This window comes from Helianthus annuus, chromosome 10 (assembly GCF_002127325.2).
Source record: "Helianthus annuus cultivar XRQ/B chromosome 10, HanXRQr2.0-SUNRISE, whole genome shotgun sequence".
Taxonomy (NCBI): Eukaryota; Viridiplantae; Streptophyta; class Magnoliopsida; order Asterales; family Asteraceae; genus Helianthus; species Helianthus annuus.
In genome coordinates this window covers 139,358,929-139,368,595 of record NC_035442.2, presented here as the reverse complement: position 1 = coordinate 139,368,595, position 9,667 = coordinate 139,358,929, and the positions used below count along the sequence as shown (strand labels likewise).

General features: G+C 37.6%; 1 long non-coding RNA gene across 5 annotated transcripts; it reads right to left on the bottom strand.

The window, feature by feature from the left end:
• Positions 1–531: 531 nt before the first annotated feature.
• LOC110885690 lies at positions 532–2,805 on the bottom strand. 5 transcript variants are annotated; one of them, XR_002562371.2, is made up of 7 exons: positions 2,510–2,805; positions 2,035–2,208; positions 1,849–1,966; positions 1,613–1,729; positions 1,384–1,488; positions 821–1,034; positions 532–733 (listed from the first exon to the last, which is right to left on the bottom strand). It is a non-coding gene; the product is annotated as an uncharacterized LOC110885690 (long non-coding RNA). The 5 variants fall into 5 exon arrangements; XR_002562369.2 differs by lacking the exon at positions 821–1,034 and having other exon boundaries at positions 538–733; positions 1,843–1,966; XR_002562368.2 differs by lacking the exon at positions 821–1,034 and having other exon boundaries at positions 539–733.
• Positions 2,806–9,667: the final 6,862 nt, after the last annotated feature.

Here is a 9,667-nt window from a genome sequence, read left to right as displayed (position 1 = left end):
TTTGGGCTCTATATATGATGTACGCGTTAGTTTTAATTAGTCTTTTTTTTTTGTATTATTATTAATTAGGTTATAACCCGTGGTACCCACGGGTCACTCTATTTTTAAGGATATTAATATTTTATTAATTTTATTACAATGGTCCGTTCTATAAAATTTGTGGGGATATATATAATACTAGTGGGGAACCCGCGCGTTGCAGCGGAGTCGATAATATGGGCCGAGAACATAATTCAAACCTAAAAATGCTAAAAAATCATATATGTTGTGTGTGTGTGTGTGTGTGTGTATATATAAGTGGGAATGCCCGCACGTTGTCGCGAATACTTCTTGTTTTGGCTCGCCGCACGTTGAGGTGGCGACAATTCAAACTTCGAATGATATTCAACTACCAAGTTAAGAAAAAAAAGTTTGAACATTTTAGAGTAAAAATCGAAACACTTTTCATGATATTTAATCATAAATATTAAAATATTAACTCATGAGTCTTATATATCGTTTAAAGTAAGTCATGATTTGAACCTAGATTGATCTCTTCCGGGCCGAGTTGGCTAAACACAGTCGCTTCTTGAAAGATAATAGAATCGTGCAATCATCGATTTTTGAAGCTGGGTACATGTGTCTCCAATTAAGCTTTCACTGCATGATCAACTACAGATCTTGCTGCCATTGATCTGTTGTTCATTGACCCATTAATCTTTAGCACCTCATCATTTTTAAGCACATCCCACACCTGCATCAAGCCAAAACAAACATAAAACATTAATGTTTGAAGAGCATCTTCCATCTCTAAAACTTAAATTAACTAAAAAAATCTTACTCCATTAGTTGCTAAGACCATAAATTCATGTTGGTCTGTAAGTTTATGATAATATACATTCAGAACGGATATAAGTCCATAGTCTTTCAAACAAAAATCCCCGAAAGCTCGTGACATTGCAAGTCCAGGCCAATCTTGATCCGTCGACCATACTCGATATATATGCTTAGTTCGTGTCCCAATTGCCCATACTCTCTCACCACATGTCTTTATTCTTTCATATTCACCGATTTATTATAATTGTTAAATGTAATTTATTCTTAAAAGTAACCCTTACTAACAATAAACACAACATGAGCAGGCTGGATAGCATAAAAATAGATCTTATCGTGCAGTCGAAATAAGAATATATCTAGTATAAATATGAATATATGTAGTATAAATGTATAATAATATGATATCAAGAATTAAGAAACAAATAACAATTTTTTTTCAAAAACATAACAAATTATGATTTGGGGCCATTTAAAATTTTGGGCGTAAAGTTTATATGTTATAGACTGGCTCAATCACCATTGCCAGTCTTGCCACCTCTACAAAGGAGAAAGCACGCGAGCACTTACGAGTTTTGCGATGATTAACACCTGGATCATACTCGAATTAGAAAGCCACTTCTTCTAAGATTGCGGCTAGTTATTTGCAGTGTCCACACCATGATGCATAGATCTCTAGTAGAATTGTAAAACCAAGATTAAACATGGTAAGATCCATGTATAAATGGATCAAATATTCAGATTACTTGCTATAATATTAAAAGAAAATGCATGTTCAACCAAGCATTTGATAAATTACCATTCTTTTTAGAGTCCAAAACCATGTCTTTAAGTTGTTGGTAACCACCACCTTCACCGGTTCATCATTGGTTTCTGGGATCGACTCGGATTTTATATATGATTGAAGCCTCCCATCCTAGAGAAATGCAAAAAAATATTATGTTTATTGGGAAGACAAACAATTCATGTAATAGTGACAATTTACATGTTGGGTTGACCAATTATATCAGCCAACCCAATTCGAAATACCTCGACCTTTTAGATTAGGTCCAAGTCAAATTGTGTATTTCACAGCTGCTGCTTTCTTAGACATTATGCTTATCCTTGTCGGCCGGCTTCGCTTGAAAGTTCATAATTAGGAGATATTCGTCATCTGCCAATATCTATACTTTAAAATCACCACAGAATATTAAAGAAAACAACATTCAATGGCTTAGATACCTTTAATCATGATGAACTCTGCATCCTCCAGGGTACGTGTGAAGAAACCATAGTCACTGAGCACAATCGATAGCCGATTTAAAGACATTGGATTCATGTTCTGACTATATCTTTTCACCACCGTTGATAATGTGCTTGTTCACAACATTCTGACCATTTGCAAGGACACCTTTCCTAAACAAATCAATAACCATTCAAATAAAACCATGAGGAAGTAGGAATCAACTAACATTATATGCATTATGTTCGTGATGATTATGCTGAATACTAAAAAAATAATGATTAACACAATCTGCATGTCAAAGCTTTTCAGCAGGACAATGTTTTTATGCCCCCTCCACCAACACCCCCAATTGTCCCATATGCCGAACCCAGAAACCCTAAATATAAAAACAACGATGATAAAAATATTTCAATTAAAACATCAATCAAATCACATAGGGTTGTAATAAATTGTTACAATGATAAAACTTACATGCCAGATTTTGTCTTTGGGTATGAGAATTTGGGGAACAACAGATTTGGTGATCGTAACTGTTGCCGTTGATGAAGTAAACGGTGACGGTGGTGACGATGAGTAAATAAAAGGAACGTCTTAACTTCTTCAGTTTCTTGTAAGGGTTAAATGAGATTCAATCTTCAATTGCATTCAATGCGAAAATTGAGTGGAATTTCAATCGGGCAGGGAGGGAATTGAAACCCATTCAAGCGTTGAGGGTGATGGTACAATGAAGAGTTTTCTCTAATCTGTGTGAGGCCGGTGTTAAGGGAGAGGGGCAAGAATGGAAAAAAATTGCAAAAAGTTGAGGATTTTAATTGACTTTTCACATGCCATCTTAAAATTATGATAGAAATTACCAATTATGTCCATAGGAGATGTATTATATAGTAATATAGATATAGATTAGTCAATGTTAATCGTATATAATAGATCAGTACAAACAATGTGATTTATGAATGGTAACAATTACCATATAATTACTAATACTAAGAAGAAAATAGATATATATTATTTAGATTATAACTAAGAACCAAGTAGCATTGATTTCAAAATGAGAAACAACGCAAACAATACTTTTAATATTGATTTGAACGACACTGTTACTTGTCATTATCGTAAACTTGATAGACAGTACGTTGACCATTCTCAATTATCACCACCTCCTCAGAAACGTATATATAAGTTGGTGTTTACCTGGTCCTGGAATGGAAATGCTGGAATGGAAATGCTGGAATGGAAGTGCTTTCTTTTTACCGTAATGGAACTCCTTAGGATTATAGTGGTAAACGGTCTTGTTTCAAATCCCTTTTGACCCATTTGATTTGTTCCATCTTTATACAATATTTAAATGTTTACCCACTTGATCCACTAAAGATAAACATAAACTGGATCACCCATGCTTTGGTAAAAAAAAGTTGAAACTGTTGTCCTTTCGGGAGTGTTTAACCATTCACAAAACCCCTAAACACCTATCTATTGAACACGAATCATAGCCTCTGACCACTTGATAACACCATAGCTTTTAACAGCTCGATAAGGTCCAAAAACCACCCGAAACATTGCTCCGTATTTCAATCGTCGGATGTCAATATTTAGCGACCACTGCGGCTCCATCTTGGCTGGCCACTGCCACGTTTTACAACAAAATATATATGATATTAGATTATACCTTTCATGCTTGGTGGTTTTAAAAGTAAACTCTTTCGACTCAAAGGGCAAAGGACCAGAGGCAATTGTAAAAAGAGGTTTGGAAAATCCTAATTGATGAACACAATGGTGAAAGTGAAATTTTCTAAATCCAAAAATAAAATAAATAACGAATCCAAAGCATAACTTACACCGAAGATTATCACAATAAATAACGGGATCTACCAAAGGGTGTCGCCTTTGTGCTCGGGGGTCTTTGTTAACGGTGCTACATAGAACAAAAACACAATATGATTAACACAGCTTTGAAACACATTCAGAACAAACAAAAGCTAATCCTTCATCAAATTTAAAAAAAAAAAAAACCCCTCAAATAGAACCTAAAAAATCATCACAAATTAAAAAGCCTAGCTTTAAAGTAATCAACATACAAATAATTTTTTAAACATTTTGATTAGTGTCACTATTGAAGTAATGAGAGACATCCAACCATTTAGGATGAAGCATAACAATTCAGAAACTAATAAAGTAAACATGAGTCTTATTGTTTTACTAAAGAGTATGCATAATACTGATATGTAGTTGACATTAGCTGAACCTACAGGTGGGATAAATAGTTCACAAAATGGCATCTCTAGATCAACAAACTAAATCATGTTTATAATATACAGATTCAAAAAAAGATCTAGTCAGTATGTACTATTTATATAATAAAAAAGATCTAGCAAGGCCAAAATCAGATATCTTTTTTCAATCCCTTGTTGAGACGTGTTTGAGAGCCAGTTCTCAGCCATCTTCTAACACACCCTGTAAAATTAAGTATAACTTGTATATTTCTGTAAGATTATCCATTTGCTTAGCATTCTATTAAAGAAGAATCCACTAATTACCTTATAAACAGAACCAAAGCCACCTTGTCCAATCTTATCGGAGACACTGAAGTTATTTGTGGCCTTTTCTTCACCTCGGATGCTCGAAGATGCTGATAAATGTCACAAGCCATAGTCGCACACAACTGCGGGTCCATGAAATCGACATCAAGATCAACAATCTTGTTATTTGACCCGATCTCCACAAGTATCTCCCTCTTGCAGACATTTGCTGTTAACATTACAATTTTAAAAATATTAAAACAAAAAATCCAAAAATATATACAATCTTAGAATCTAAATTCAAGAATCAAGTAAATCAATACCGGTTGGTTCTACATGATCTGAAATGTTGGGTTTGCTACTCGTTTCCCCCTCGATCGATGCAATGTCATTACTATCTATAGACTCTACCTCAGGGCTGTTCAAACTGTCACAAGTGGACATTTTAGTTTGAACAGAAGGAACAACGTTGATCTTGGAAATAGTTGCATCTTTTCTTCATATGGTCTTACTCAAAGCAGTCGGATTCAAATGGGCCGAAGATGACGATATCCCAAACGTATATGTAGTTAATAATCCTTTCTTCGATACAATCTGAACAACAGAGTACACTTGATTCAGTTACATAATAAACACACAAGCTGACTTATTAATTGATCTTAAACCATTCGGCATGGGGAGGGGGTATGAAAATGGGGTGTTATGCGACATGTGGTAGCCACGTCAGTACGTATCAGAAAAATGGCATGGTGCAAAAAAGGGAGGAGTGGAATGGGGGCCTGGAAAATGGAGTTTTTATATAAAAAGAACATTAACCAATCAGAACCAACCCAAAATTGTAACAACTCGGAATTTTGTGTCCAATAAATAAATGACACGTGTCGCATACGACAAAAGTATTGTAAACCCGGATGTAAATAAAATGTACGGTAGGATTTTTGAACATGTCGACATGTTAATTTTTACCTCTGAGCGACTTCTTCATTATAAATCCCAAGATCCTAAGCATAATTAATAAGCATCTAATATGTCTTAATCCGGTAATTACTATTAACCAAGGATGTCCAAATTGCTAATTTGGATCCTAAGAAAATAATGCAATACAAATAATTGTTCATAAAACCCATCCTTATGCAAACCCATGATACATTGTGATAACTGATCAAGCATGGGTTAAAGGCATGGTATTGATAATTCATGGCCAGAAATCATGCATTGACAGTTGTCTGTTCAATGCATGAAAGGTTAAATTTTTTTTTGCCACTGACAAGCTCTTACGGACCGTAAGGGTCCTGCCTTACGGACCGTAAGGTGCGAAAGGGTAAAACGTATTCTCTGTAAAAGGCTTACGGACCGCAAGGGCCATGCCATACGGTCCGTAAGCGACACCCAGCGACAGAAAAGTTGGCTGTTGGCTGTTGTAAACGGTAAATCATTAATGTAAAGATTTTCCAGAGATATGGGCGACCCCTAATCATCTCCTAGCACTAAGGGACAATTGTTGATCATCAAGGAGCACTTGTAGGCCTTGTTGTGATGATCTTAATGATCTACATTGCCTATAAAAGGCCACATTGTGCAACAAGTTCCTCACACCTCATTTCTGCCTTCCTGATCACATCTGGAGCTCAAGAACACTCTCTACTCATCTCTTGTCTTGCATAAGACTTCAGTAAGTGTGCTTAACCCTTTCTTAGTTTATTTTTACTTAAAAGTCAATCCGTCGTAATTAACGGTTGACTTAACGACTCATCACAAATGGTCCAGTGATTTGTCGAATCAAAGATAGTTATATGATGGTAATCATGTGGGCTTTAAACCCCTAAAAGGGCACCCTCTGATTCCCACTTTAACTAGTCCGAATGTCGAGTCAAACGTGCTTAGAAAAAGTCAACAGAAATGCTATGTTGCGATTCCATGCATAATCTGTGATGTAGGTGATATGTAACATGTTTAAACACTCATAAAACATGATAATAAGTATATTAACTAGTCTAAGCTTGTTTGATCCGACCATTTACTGTTTTGACCCGGTTCGGAGCTGAAAGTCGCAAAAGCTTTGACTTTTGCTTTGACTTCAGTTCTGACCCGTTAAAGTTTGATTTAGATATGCCTTAGGACTCTCTTAGGACCAGGTTACATGATGGTATAACCCTCTGTGACCGGTTCGTTGTCCGAGTCTTTTACACCTTTCCGTTAAATGCTTAAAAGTTGACCGTGACGCCCTTTTTAAATTAAAACGAGAATTTCGGACATGTGAAAGAACCATAACCTTAGTTACTGATTTCTAAGCATGTCCCTAAAATTTCACGTCAATCCACGGTCCAGGATAGGAGTTATGCTAAATAGCGCAAATTACGGAAACTTTAGTAATTTAATAGCGTAATTAGCATAACGCCTATCTAAACCCAGATTTCGACACCAAACCTTTTACACACTGATGTAAAATAATATTTTGGGATTTTTAAAGATTTTTAATTATTTTTAACCTGCTCATAACCTGCGGTTATGGCATCGGTTCGGTAGTTACCGAATATACCCTTTTCGGCCATAACTTGAGTTCTACAAGGTCTTTTGACCCGATTCCAGTTGCCACTGATTTTAAATAATAAATAAAGTATTTTGGACTTTATAAACTATTCGGGAAACTCAGATTTCCTGTAGAACTCAGAAACCTCTTTTATAATCTTTAAAAAGACCGAAATACCCCTACGGGGCATAATATGAATTTAAACTCGTTACGGGCATTATGGAAGGTATCCTACTCATACCACAACCTCTTTAAGGCATATTGACTTAGAAAACCAGTGTAGGACTCTTACGGTTACCCGTTGCGCCTTTTGCGCGCACGGTTCGGCTCATGTAACTAGTTTACATAAACTAGCCGAAACGGGTCAAACCATATTGTTTTGACCCCAAAATCCAGAGTGTGATTATTATACCCATATAAAACAAATCTTCAAACTTGTTGGGTCCAAATCACATTCCATTCCCGGTTTTCGCCTTTCACGCGATTAAACCGTAACTATCCGTTGAAACTGACCGGCCTATGCTACGACTAAATTAAAGACCCGTTAGGATTCTAATAGGTTATTTTAAACCTTCGTTCCAGAATAGGAGACCAGTAAAAGCTATCTGCAATTTATTTCGATTAAGGATTTATACTTGCAAAGGTAAATACTTTTAACTTATTTTCCGTTATACGGGCTTGGGTTACGGTATATAGCATACCGCTTGATCGAGCATCAAATTCTCCACCGTTGAGTGGGTAATTGAATAAATTTGATCGGCTCGTTTAAACAGTCTTGTTACTTAAAAGCCTTTGGGGGGTTAATGACCATGTCCCGGATATCCCTGGCATCATTTTACAAAATGGCCACGACCTAAGCGCGGAGTGTAGGCGTACACTCGTCAGTGCATAAATAGTCGCTGTGGTGTGTCTATTGATCTTTAACCCGGACTTGATCCGGGCTACTGAACACATAAGGAACATGTATTCGTTCACAAGATTATATATTTAAATAATTCTCCCGAGTTATAAAAGAGTTTGTGCCTAGAGCATTCAAATCAATTTTAATAAACATTTTTCAAAAGTGTCGGTTGAATGTATTTACCAGTGTAAACTGACGTATTTTCCCAAAAAGGCTAAATGCAGGTACTATGCGTAATTGGCTGGATATTCTCCTTAAGCATCATAAAGAGTCTCGCAAGCTTAAGATGCCTTCGTCTGTTGAACAATACTTATATTTTTATTTGATCCCCTGTGGATACTTTTCGACTATTCGTAATACACTTGATATTACAAACAATGGTTGAAATATAATTATCTTTATGCTTCCGCTGTGCATTCATATATTGTGTGGTTTGACTATATTGTTGCCAACTACGTCACGGTAATCCCCCACCGGGCCCACCGGTGAGACACGTGGAAATCGGGGTGTGACAGGTTGGTATCAGAGCCAACATTGAGTGAATTAAACACTATGTGTTTAATCTCAATGACACAATTGCACATACTTGAGTCTAGACAAGAACATAGGACAAATTCGAATTGTTATTCCAGTTTGTCTTTTTATTGTTTATTGTTATTTAAAGTTTTGAAAGCAGGAAATATGCCACCAGCAATCAGACGAGGAAGAGGAGGAAGAGGCAAGGGAACGATCATTACTCACAATGATCACGAGGCTGGACCTTCGAACATGCGAGCTCCTTCCAGTACAAGAAGTGAGGAACCACAGAGACGAAGAAGAAACCTCTTTGAACCTGCGAGACATTTCACCTCGCACAGTTTAACACCCTCATACCGTCATTCGTTTCGACCAGATTCGGAAAACAATCCCAATAACCCTCAACCATACTTTATACCTCTCCAGCGATCTGCTTCGCACCGTTCTTACGGCGATCCTTCACCTTTCTTCGTAGGACAGTTTAACCCGACGGATTATGTCCAAGAACCAATAGGGTATAACCCTTTAGGACCAGAGGATCACTTTTCTGAAGATAATGCAGTGGATATGGACGAGGATACAGACCCCGTCGAACCTGCAAGGGGTACTCCCAACCATCCAATCGAGATTTCTGATGGGTCATCCTTTTATGGGAAACCCTATCAAGGTCCCGACAGCTACCAGGCGAGATTTGACCAATGTAATTGGTACTTCACACCATCTCATCACTTTTCGCCTCATGACCAACAGCAACAACAGGATCCTTCTGAGGATTCGCGGTTCCTGGCAGTTACGCCACCGCCACCGCCACCGCCACCGGTTCAACTAGTAATTCCAGATCCGCCAAGGCGTAGAAGATCAGGCACTCGGATGCCACCCGAGGAGGGGAATTCCACTTCAGCACCCCTCGCCACTCGAGTGCGAGTCACTTTCCGTCAGTACCTGAAGAAGAACCACAATTTGGGGAACCTTCTGGTCACCCTGCAGAGGTGAATTCTGCACCAGTTGCACCACCTCCGCCACCTTTCGGATATGACAATCCGATACCAGCGTACGACGGTTCCACCACGTACAATCCGTTTGAGCAGCCGACTCACACGCACTACAACTATAACTATGATGCCGATCCATACGTGGTAGCGGCTAATTACAACGCCCTCCATGGA